Below are 12,763 nucleotides of genomic sequence, written 5' to 3'. Positions count from 1 at the left end.
GATCTTTAAGTTCAATGCAATCTCATTCAAAATCCCAGGAGGTTTTAGTTTTTTGTTTTTATTTTGTTTTTGTTTTAAATGAACCTGAGAAGCTGATTCTTAAGTGTCCATGGAAGTGCAAAAGACCAAGTATAGTCAAAATATTCTTGAAAAATTACAATGTGGAAGAAGTACTCTACAGGATTTACAACTTATTATAAAGATGTAGCAAGTAATATTGGTACCAGGAAGAAAAAGTATGCCAATGGAACTCAAAAGAGAACACAGAAACAGAACTACATATATATGGACACTGATTTATGACATAGTAGCTGCAGAGCAGTGGAAAAGCAATGTGGACCACATGGATATCCATATAAATAAAAGAAGAAAATTGACCTGTGACTCACATCATAAGCAAGTATCAGTTCCTAGTGAACTGTAGATATAATTGTGAAAGGCAAAGCAATAACAAAGCTTATACAGGATAATCTTATGATTCAAAAAAAAAGGTTTCTTAAAGAGGACAAAAAAGGAATTAACCAAAAATTAAAGATTGACGAATTATATCAAAGTTAAGAACATCTACTCATCAATAGATACCGTTACAATAACCAAAAGCAAAACACACAGTGGGAAAATTAACAAAGGATTCATAAACTAATTATATTTAGAACTCCTATAGATCAGTAACAAAAATGCAGTAACTCAAAAAGGGGCAGGAGACGAGAATGCAAACAAAACCCACATTATACTACTGCACATCCACTCAAATGATTAAAAAGACTGTCAATACCAAGCACTGCCGAGAATGTGAGAGTTAATCTCATGCAGTGCTAGTAGGAGTCAAATTAATACAATCACTTTGAAAGACTCATTATTTACAAAAGTTAGACATATGAATACCTTATGGCCTAAAAATCATACTACCAAGTTAGACCCAACTGAAATGCATGCACCTGTGTACCAAGAGACAGACATAAGAATGTTCATGGTAGTATTATTTATAAAAACAAAATGAGCAAAATAATCCAAATGCCCATCAACTGTAGAAAGGATAAGTGAATTATGTTTTAATAATTCAGATAGTTAAATGAATAAACTGCAGCCACTCATAAGCATATAGATGAATTTCTCAAATACAAGATTGACTAAAAGATGCTAGATAAAAAAGAATACTTAACATATGATTTTACCCAAATAAAGTTCAAAAACAGTGCAAAAACTAAACCATGGTGTTTAATGCATGCTTAGGTGGCAAAACTATAAAGGAAGTAAGGAGTTAATTTCCTAAAAATGAGGATAGTAATTACACTGGATGGGAAGGACAGGTAAAAGGTTGGGAAGGGCGCGTGTGGTTTTTGGAGTGGTGGCAATGTTCTATTTATTCACTTGGGTGGTGGTTGCCTAGGTGTGTTCACTTTGTAATAATTCATTGTGCTGCATATTTTTGTTTTGTGAATTCTGTGTGTGTTTTACTTCATAACGAAAAGATTAAAAATAAACTACTGCCAAAAATGTTTGACCTGAATCTAACATCCAGAAGACAGAGGGACAATTTAATTGACACCACCAGGAAACAGACAAAATATAGAACATTCTATATAAGACAACTTGCCTGGTCTCTACAAAAAGATTAAGTGGTTTTTTTGTTTTTTGTTTTTTGTTTTTTTAAGTGAGGGAACGCTCCAGAACAAAAGAGACAAAAGCATAGCAACCACAATACTTCATGGGGGAAGAAAGTGATTTAAGACATTTTAGGCACAGATAGCACATTTAAAATATGAACTAGATAATAAATGGTATTAAATAATTACTTATAATTTTTCTGGTGTAATAACATTATGGCAATGTAATTGAATGTCCTTATATAGATGGCTGCTGAATTTTGTAGGGTTAAAACATCTGAAAATAATATTGGAAAAAAATGCACACACATATACATATATGTACAGAGATAAATAAAGCAAAATAGTTGGCATGTGCCTGCAGTCCCATCTACTTGGGAGGCTGAGATGGAAGGATTGCTTGAGCCCAGAAGTTTTTGAGTCCAGCCTGGGCAACATAGTGAGACTTTGTGTCTTAAAAAAATAAGATGTAAGTTAAAATCAAAATATTAATAATTATTCCATCAAGGTGGTAAATGTTTATTGTACTATTCTTTCAAATTTTCTATTGAAGAGTTTTATAGTAGAAAGTTGAAAAGTAGTCGAACAATTCAATTATCTTTTTTATACCTGGAAAAAATGAGAGGAAGAGAAAAAAAAGGAAGGGAGGAAGGCAGGCAAGAAGCCAGGCGGTCAGGAAGGAAGAAAGGAAGGAAAGAATACACATATAATACATGGGAAAATGCTTGGATTCATTAGAAGAATAAGTAAACAAAATAAGCCATTACTATGAATTGGCAATGATTTTAAAAAATTGAGTCGAATAATATCTCTATATGTTGCATATGTTCTCCACATCCCTTTTCTCAATTTCACATGTTAATCTAAATAACATCACAGAATAATTTTTATAAGGTATTATTTCTTTCTATACAATGTTTTTAATAAATAATATAATCATAGGGTTCAAAACATAAAAAGCATAAAAAATTTTACAGAAAAAAGTCCCCCTCTCTCCTATGCCTATGTTACATGTCCTTCCAGAGATATGCTGTACACTCATAAGCAAACTCATATACACTAGTTCATATGTATTAAGGGACTTTTAAATTTAGGTTCTCCTTGACCTTACTTTGTTTTTTTCTCCTAAGATTATATATGCACATTGCCAGCAGCCATGAACAAGTTGTTATTTGGTGGACAGCACCCTCTTGTGCATGAACTGAATTTTCAAGGGAACTCTGACAAAAAGTAGAATAAATTACATGAATATTCTCTCATGGAATTACAATTGTAAAAGTTCCTTGAAGCCATATGGTCTGCCCTCTTACCTTCAATAAATCAGTTATGGCCAGCCCTAAAAGTATTAGTCATTTTCTTTTAAATCTTCAGAAGAAGGTGTCCGCACACTTGCCTTACCAATTTCACATACATTTTGTGTTTTTTGATCTCCAAAACATTCTCACATCCATTATATTTTGTTTGATTACAACCTGAATTATTGTCCTCCTTTTCCACTGAAATATGTTAATAATTCACATACCACACAACTCGCCCATTTAAACTATATAGCTGATTTTTAGTGTATTTGCAGCCTTGTACAACCATCACCACAATTAATTTAGAGCATTTTCATCAGTCCAAAAAGAAATGCCATACCCATTAGCAATCACTACCAATTCCCCCAGTCTTGCCCCAGCCCTAGGCAATCATGAACCTATTTTCTGGTTCTATAGATTTTCTTTTTCTGGACAATTAATAAAAGTAGAACCCATACAATATGTGGCATGGCCGTTTACGACTAGCTTCTTTCCTTTAGCATACTGTATACAAGGTTCATGTATATTGTAGCATGGATCAGTACTGCTTTCCTTTTTATTGCTGAATAATATTCCATTTTATGGCTGTGCTACATTTTAATTATCCATTCATCAGTTGATGGACATTTGGATTGTTTCCACTTTCAAGGCAGTATGAATAAACGCTGCTATAGACATTTGGCTCCCTTTTTATTTTATTTTTTTAAGACATTTTAGGCACAAATAGCACATTTAAAATATGAACTCCATCTCACTCTGTCACCCAGGCTGGAGTGCAATGGCACGATCTTGGCTCACTGCAACCTCCACCTCCCAAGTTCAAGCAATTCTCCTGCCTCAGCCTTCCCAGTAGCTGGGATTACAGGCATGCGCCACCATGCCCAGCTAATTTTGTGTTTTTAGTAGAGATGGGGTTTTACCATGTTGGTCAGGTTGGTCGCAAACTCCTGACCTCAGGTGATGCAGCTGCCTTGGCCTTGGCCTCCCAAGATTACAGGCATGAGCTACTGTGCCTGGCCTTTTTTTTTTTTTTTGAGACAGAGTCTTGCTCTGTCACCCAGGCTGGGGTACAGTACACGATCTCGGCTCATTGCAGCCTCCACTTCCAGGTTCAAGTAATTCTCCTGCCCCACCCTCCCAAGTAGCTGGGACTACAGGCATGAGCCACCACGCCCAGCTAATTTTTGCATTTGTAGTGGAGATGGGGTTTCACCACGTTGACTAGCCTAGTCTCGAACTCCTGGCCTTAGGTGATCCTCCCACCCCAGCCTCCCAAGGTGTTGGGATCACAAGCGTAAACCACCGTGCCCAGCTGCCCTCCTTTTTCAACTGCAAAGATGGAACTCTCCTGAGCTGAGATGATCAGAAGCTCACAAAAAGAGGACTCGACTGCCCATCGCCACCACCATTACCAAAAGCACTCCAACTACAGTGGTATCCCCCACATCTCCAATTCATCTACGTCTTGTCATCTATCATCTCTAATTCTTCACCCCCAAAATGACCATCCCATCACTTGCCACAGTCCCCCACCTCTTCCTAAGCCTTAAGCCTTTCCTCTGGTTCTCTAAAGGAAGAGCTTTATCTCAATTTTATTCCCAAACTGACTTTTCACTAAACGTGAGCTCTCCTGAGGATACCACTTCCCATCTCCTTCAAATGAAAGTATTTTCCTGTCATACCCTAGACCCTAAGAGCAGGACATGAGTCCCCTTCCTCCTCTTCCAACACTACTTCAAACAAGTTCTCAATCCTCATCCCCAAACTGTAACTAGAGGAGCTTAAGACACCACCACCCTCGTCGCTATATTCTAGTGACGTCTGTTCACTCCCTCTCATTCAGAGGTCACTCTCTCTCATCCCCCATGCCTCAATGCCTTCCCTTCTTCTATATCTCTTGCAATTTTCTGGGTAACTTTAACATCCTTCAGGGCAATGTGTACAGCACACCAGCCTCTCCGTGTTCCTTGAACTCCAATGACCTTTTCCTCCACCTACTACAGCTAGCCAGCCACCGTGAAGTTTCTTCCCTAGAACTTGTGGAATCAGGCCAATTCACTAAATGAACAATTGGCAGAATATACTTTAATATTTGTTACTATTAATAAAGTTTACCACTGTACTCCACATTGGATGGGATAGATTTAATAGCTTTTGATAATTTCCTGTGACATTTTAGTTGAATAGTGTTACTTCATCTTCACAACAGCTTTTAAGGAATGTGCAATTCGTTTCTGATCTGATCGTTCTGTTCTTGTAGCTGAAAAATGCTGCACCAGCGAAAAGATGGAGAAAAGTTGGAAAGGAGGCTAGGCAGCACACAGCAAGTCTGGTGCGTGATCCCACAGGGAGGTAAGACTGATGGGCAGGGAAGTGGTGAAGATGGAAAAGTATTCAAGAATAGAAATATATTAATGACACATTCATACTTATCAGTGTGTGTTTTCTTATTAATAAATTTTTATGACCCTCAGTCTTTTCTTTCTCCTCAGATAATGAATATTCTCATTCTCTTCTCTCTTTTCTTCTGTTACTGCCTTAGTTTGCTCCTACCTCTTTTATCACATAGATCACTGCTGGTAACCTCCTGACTGCCGTCATCTCTAATTAGTTCCCCACCCAGTGTCTCCTGCGCCTTCTGAATCCACAATCTCTATTCACCTTCATGATTGCCAAATGAATCTTTCTCCATCACAAATCTGATCTCATAACTCACTTGCCTAATACCCTTCAGAGGCTCCCGCAGCCTTCAAAGTAAAATTCAATTCATTCATTAACTTTTTCCTCAAACCCTACACTTAGAGCTGCACCTTTGGGTGCCTTTGGGTAGGCACCTCTGGGTAACAATAAATTTTAAGTCAATACATTATTTAATTCTCAACAATAACAATGATAAAAAATGTTATATGTAAAGTCAATATAGCATCTGAATAAATTATATGTATCAGATGTAAACATGAAATTATAGGAAGTTTAAAATTATCAAAATCATTGAGGACTCAAAGTCATCATAAACTGATAAAAATGAATTATAATGAGCAGGAACTCAAAGTCACTATGAAGGAATCAATTTTTAAAATAAAACTTTGTTAAAATTATAAAAAGTAAAGTTCTTTAGGATCATTCCAGTGCTTACTCTAATATCTTGTTTTCTTCAGAAATAATCACCAGATTTGCCAGTCTTTCTTGTGATATTGTAGACTTTAAGTGGTTCTAAAAATTTTTTGATTTTGAGAGTCTACATTTTCAAGCACAAAATGATACTAGAAAACAAAATATATCTTTGAGAATTTCAAAGTATTTTGGAATGTGTTCAGTAAATTATCTCCATAAATATATCACAATAATTAAATAGAATTAATACTAGTCTTTGGAAAATAAGGTTTCCAGATACTCATACATCAATGAACCACAGCTATCACATATATGGAATCAGAACCTACTTCTTATTATAACATGACCCCCTCCGATGACTCATGTGTACATTAAAGTTTGAGAAGCACTGACATAGAAAAGTCGTGATGCCTCAGTATTGTTTATTCTTATTTTGAAAAAATAAAACGACGTTATTGAGATATAATTCATGAACATGAAACTGCATGTATTTAAAGCGTATAAATTGATGAGTTTCAATGTATGTACACGTCTAGGAAATCACCATTACAATCTTCTTTTTAACGATAATACTGTTTTAGCTAATGTAGAAATACAGAAAAGAGCATGTATTTGATGCTGGATCAAAGAGGGCTTGATTTTGACATCTGCAGTCAAATTGAGACTTCTTAGTCTTCTAGATTGTCTTTGCGGTATCAATATCAAGGGACTTTATTTAGAATTGTAACATATGTTTTTTAAAGTGGTAAGAAACACATAAAATTAACCATCTTAACCATTTTAAAATGTGTAGTTCAATATTAAGTATATTCACATTGTTATGAAACAGATCTCCAGAACTTTTTCATCTTGCAACTGTATACACATTAAACAGCATCTCTGTCATTCCTATTTTAGTATATGTGCTGCCAAAGCAAGCACAATAACGTATGCTTTTGTAAGTTTATCACTTTATTTATCTTTATAGAATATCTTAGTTTCTTTGATGCTTTCAAGGCCATTATTTACATTGAACTCAGTCCTGCATCATGTTCATTATACCTGTATTTTGACTTAAAATATGCCAAATTAGTCCTAAGAAATAGGTTTAAAGTGGATATTTTCAATTTATGCCTATATCTTGACTTCTAGACTCTACATCTTTATTAATATTATCAATACTTTCCACAAAAGGATTTTATACTACCTACAATTCAGTTCTTAGTGGCCTGATGGCATCTTCTCAATTTTCCCACAGATATTGACAATAGCTTCAAATTTGTGTTCAATAAATGTTTTCTCTGACACATTTCAACATGTTGAAACAAAAATGTATTGTTTATTATAATAATTGCATAGTTATTGGGTAAAATAAAGAAATTTAGTGTCAAAACAGATTCTTCTGCTGCTTCATCCATTACCAAGTTTAAAGAGTGAATAGAACAAAGAGTATAGAATCTCTAGAATGTTTTTTGGAGGATCCTGCTTTGAACTCTGTTGTGTTTGATAGGGAGGCAGAGCAAGATGGCAGAATAGAAAGCTCCACAGATCATTCCCCCAACAAGGACTCCGAGCTAACAACCATCTACACAGAAAAAACTCCTTCATAAGAACCAAAAGTCAGGTGAGCACTCATAGCACCTGGTTTCAATTTTCTATCACAGAAAGAGGCACCAAAGAGACAGAAAAAAACAGTCCTGAGTCACCAACACCACCCTTACCCCACCCCCCAGCAACAGCAACTCTGGGTGCTGGAGGAGGGAGAACACAGCAATTGTGAGGCATTGAACTCAGTGCTGTCCTGTTAGAACAGAAAGGAAAACCAAACCAAACTCAGCTGACAGGGAGTGAGCATTTAAACCAGGCCCTAGCCACAGGGAAATCACTGATCCCATCCCAGTGGTCTGAACTTGAGTTCCTGCAAACTACAACGCCAAGGGCTATGGCACTCTGTGTATCCAAGTACATTTAAAAGGCAGTCTAGGCCATAAGGACTGCAGCCCTGAGCAAGTCCTAGTGCTGAACTAGCTCCAGAAACAGTGGACTGTGAGGGGAGCACATGACATACTGAGGCAACAGCTAGGGCAGCCAAGGGAGTGCTGGCATCACCCGTCCCCTAACTCCAGGCTGCACAGCTCATGACTTCAAAAGAGACCTCTTCCTTTCACTTGAGGAGAGGAGTGGGAAAAGTGGGGAGGACTTTGTCTTGCATCTTGGATACCAGCTCAATCAACCACAGCAGGAAAGGGCACCAGGCAAAGTCTTGAGGCCCCTGTTCCAGGCCCTAGCTCTCAGACAACATTTCTAGACACACCCTAGGCCACAAGGGAATCAATCTGCTGCCTTGAAGAAAAGGATCCAGTCCTGGTGGCATTCATTCACCCACTAACTGAAGAGACCTTAGGCCCTGAATAATCAGTAGCAATAAACAGGTACTACATTGAGGGCCTTGGGTGAGCCTCTGAGACTTCCTGGTTTCAGGTGAGATTCAGAACATTCCCAGCCTTGGTGGCTATGGGACAGAACTTCTCCTTCAAAAAGCAGAGGGAAATGTAGGGGACTTTGTCTTGCACTTTAGGTACCAGCTTGGCCACAGGTGGGTAGAGCACCAAGCAGACTCTTGGGGTCCCTAGTTCCAGGACATAACTCTTGGACAGCATTTCTGGACCTGCCCTGGGCTTCAGGAGAGCTCGCGGCCCTGAAGGATGCATCTCAGGTCAGGCAGCATTCACAACGAGCTGGCTCAAGAGCCCTTGGGCCTTAAGGGAACATCGGTGGTAGTCTGGCAGTACTCCTCATGGCCAGGGTAGCAGTGACTATGAGGTGAGGTTCCTCTGTCTTTGGAAAGGGGAAGAAAGAGTGGGAAGGACTTCATCTTGTGGTTTGAGTGCCTGCTCAGCTGTAATATAATAGAACACCTGGTAGACTTCTGAGGTTTTTAAATCTAGTCCCTGACTCCGGGACAGCAGTTCTGGACCCACCCAGCACCTGGGGGACCTTGCTGCCCTGAAGAAAAGAACAGAAGCCTGGTTGGCTTTGCCACCTGCTGATTGTAAAGCCCCAGGGCTTGAGCAAACATAGGCCATGGCCAGGGAGTGGTTATAGCAGGCCTTGTGCAAGATCCAGTGCTATGCTGCCTTCAGGTCTCACCCAACACAGTCATAGTGGTTGGTCACATGGGTGCTTGTGTTACTCCACCCCCAGTTTCAGGTGGCTCAGAACAGAGAGAGATTGACTCTGTATGCTTGGGAGAGAGTAACGGAAGAGAACAAGAGTCACTGCCTGGTAATCCAGAAAATTCTGCTGCATCTTGTCCAAGACCATCAAGGCGGTACCATTATGAGTCTGGAAGAACCACAGAGTTACTGGGCTTGGGATGACCCAAAGAGCAAATATAGCTTAGATCACAACAACCAAGTCTTTTTTAATATCTGGAAAGACTTCCCAAGAAAGATGGCTATGAATAAGCCCAGACAGTGAAGATTACAATATATACCTAACTCTTCAATGCCAAGACACCAAAGAACATCTACTAATATCAATGCCATCCAGGAAAACACGACCTCACCAAATGAATTAAGTAAGTCACCAGGAACCAATTCTGAAGAAACAGAGCTATGTGACCTTTCAGACAGAGAACTCAAAATCGCTGTGTTAAGGAAACTCAAAGAAATTCAAGATAATGCAGAGAGGGAATTCAGAATTCTATCAGATAAATTTAACAAAGAGATTGAAATAAAAGAGTCAAGCAGAAATTCTGGAGGTCAAAAATTGCAATTGGCATGCAGATAAATGCACCGAGTCCTTTAGTGGCAAATTTGGTCAAGGGGAAGAAACAATAAGTGAGCTTGAAGGCAGGGTATTTGAAAATACAGGTCAGAAGAGACAAAGGGAAAAAGAATAAAAAAGGATGAAGCACACCTACAGGATCTAGAAAATAGCCTCTAAAAGGCAAACATAAGAGTTATTGACTTTATGCTGTGCATGGTGGCTCACACCTGTAATACTAGCACTTTGGGAGGCCAAGGCAAGAGGATCACAAAGTCAGGAGATCAAGACCATCCTGGTCAACATGGTGAAACCTCATCTCTACCAAAAATACCAAAATTAGCTGAGAGTGGTGGCGTGCACCTATAGTCCCAGCTACTCAGGAGGTTGAGGCAGGAGAATTGCTTGAACCCAGGAGGCAAAGGTTGCAGTAAGCCGGCATCATGCTACTGAACTCCAGCTTGAGTGATAGAGTGAGACTCTGTCTCAAAAAAAAAAAAAATTGTAAGTACACAGAAAAACAAAGACTATTATAACACTGTAATTGTAGTGTGTAAACTACACTTAACCTAAGTAGAAAGACTAAACAATGAACTGATCAAAAATAATAACTAAAACAAGTTTTCAAGACATAGTCAATACCATAAGATATAAATAGAAACAAGAAAAAGTTAAAAAGCAGGGGGACAAAGTTAAGGCATAGAGTTTTTATTAGTTTTCTTTTTGCTTGTTTGTTTATGCAAATAGTGTTAAGTTGTTATCAGGTTAGAATCACGGTTATAAGATAACATCTGCAAGACTCATGGTAACCCCAAACCAAAACACATACAATGGGTACACAAAAAATAAAAAGCAAGAAACTAAATCATATCACCAGAGAAAATTACCTTCACTAGAGGAAAACAGGAAGAAAAGAAAGAAGGAAGAGAAGACCACAAAACAACCAGAAAACAAATAACAAAATGGCAGGAATACATCCATAAATATCAATAATAACATTAAATGTAAATGGACTAAACTCTCCAGTGAAAAGTCACAGACTGGCTGAATGAATTAAAAAAAAAGACCCATTGATCTGCTGCCTACAAGAAACATGTTTCACCTGTAAAGACATGTAAACTGAATATAAAGGCATGAAGAAAGATATTCCATGTAAATGGAAACCAAAAAAGAGCAGGAGTCTCTATATTTATAACAGACAAAATAGGTTTCAAGACAAAAACTATAAGAAGAGACAAAGAAGGTCACCACATAATGATAAAGGGGTCAATTCAGGAAGAATATATAATAATTGTAAATATATACATGCACCCAACACTGGAGAACCCAGATATATAAAGGAAATATTATTAGAGCTAAAGAGAGAGATAGGCCCTAATACAAAAATAGCTGGAGACTTCAACATCCTACTTTCAGCATTGGACAGATATTCCAGACAGAAAATTAATAAAGAAACTTCAGATTTAATCTGCATTGTAGACCAAATGGATGAAATAGATAATTACAGAACATTACATCCAAGTGCTGCAGAATACACATTCTTTCATTCAGCACATGAATTAGTCTCAACAATATGCCACATGTTAGGTCACACTAAAGCATTAAAAAAAAACTGAAATTATATCAGGCACCTTCTCTTACCACAATGGAATAAAAACTAGAAATTAATAACAAGAGAAATTTTGGAAACTATGCAAATACATGGAAATTAAACAACGTGCTCCTAAATAACCAGTGGGTCAATAAAGAAATTAAGAAGAAAATTGAAACATTTCTTGAAACAAATGATAATGAAAACACAATGTACCAAAACCGATGGAATACAGCAAAAGCAGTACTAAGAGCAAATTTTATAGCTATAAGTGCCTACATCAAAAAAGAGGGAAAACTTAAAATAAACAACCTAACAATGTATCTTAAAGACCTAGAAAAGTAAGAGCAAATCAAACCCAAAATCAGTAGAATAAATAATAAAAATCACAGCAGAAATACATGAAATTGAAATAAAAAAATACACATGATCAATGAAAAAAAATGATTTTTTGAAAAGTTAAATCACAATTGACAAACCTTTAGCCAACTAAGAAAAAAAGAGAGAGGATTCAAATAAACAAAATCAGAAATGAAAAAGGAGACACTACCACGAATACTGCAGAAATTCAAAATATCATTAGTGGCTACTATGAACAACTATCTGTTAATAAGTTGGAAAATCCAGAAGAAATGACACATTCCTAGACACATACAATCTACCAAAATCAAAATAGGAAAAAGTCCTAAACCTGAACAGACCAATAACAAGTAACAAGATCGAAGCTGTAATAAAAACTCTCCCAGTAAAAAAAAGTTCAGGCCCTCATGGCTTCACTACTAACTTTGATCCAACATTTAAAGAAGAACAAATATCAATCCTACTCAAACTATGCTGAAAAATAGAGGAGAAGGGAATACCTACAAACTCATTCTACAAGGCTAGTGTTACTGAATACCAAAACCAGACAAAGGCACATCAAAAAAAAGAAAACGACAGGCCAACATATCTGATGAATACTGATGCAAAAATCCTCAACAAAACACTAGCAAAGCTAATTCAACAATACATAGAAAAATCACTCATTGTGATCAACTGGGATTTATCCCTAGAACACAAGGATGGTACAACATATACAAATCAATCAATGTGAAATATCATATCAACAGAATGAGGGATAAAAGCCATATGATCATTTCAGTTGGTGCTGAAAAAGCATTTGATGAAATTCAACATCCCTTTATGATGAAAACCCTAAAAACACTGGGGATAGAAGGAACATACTTCAACATAATAAAAGCCATATACAACAGACCCACAGCTAGAAGGCTTAGAGGAAAGAAAATCTTTCCTCTAAAATCTGGAACATGACAAGGATGCCCACTGCCATCACTTTTATTCAACATAGTATAAGATAACAAGACAAGAGAATGATATAAATCAGACAAGAGAAAGATATAAAGGGC

Source organism: Macaca thibetana, chromosome 5 (assembly GCF_024542745.1).
Source record: "Macaca thibetana thibetana isolate TM-01 chromosome 5, ASM2454274v1, whole genome shotgun sequence".
Classification (NCBI taxonomy): domain Eukaryota; kingdom Metazoa; phylum Chordata; class Mammalia; order Primates; family Cercopithecidae; genus Macaca; species Macaca thibetana.
The sequence above is the reverse complement of the archived record's forward strand: the minus strand, read 5'-3'. Positions refer to the sequence as shown.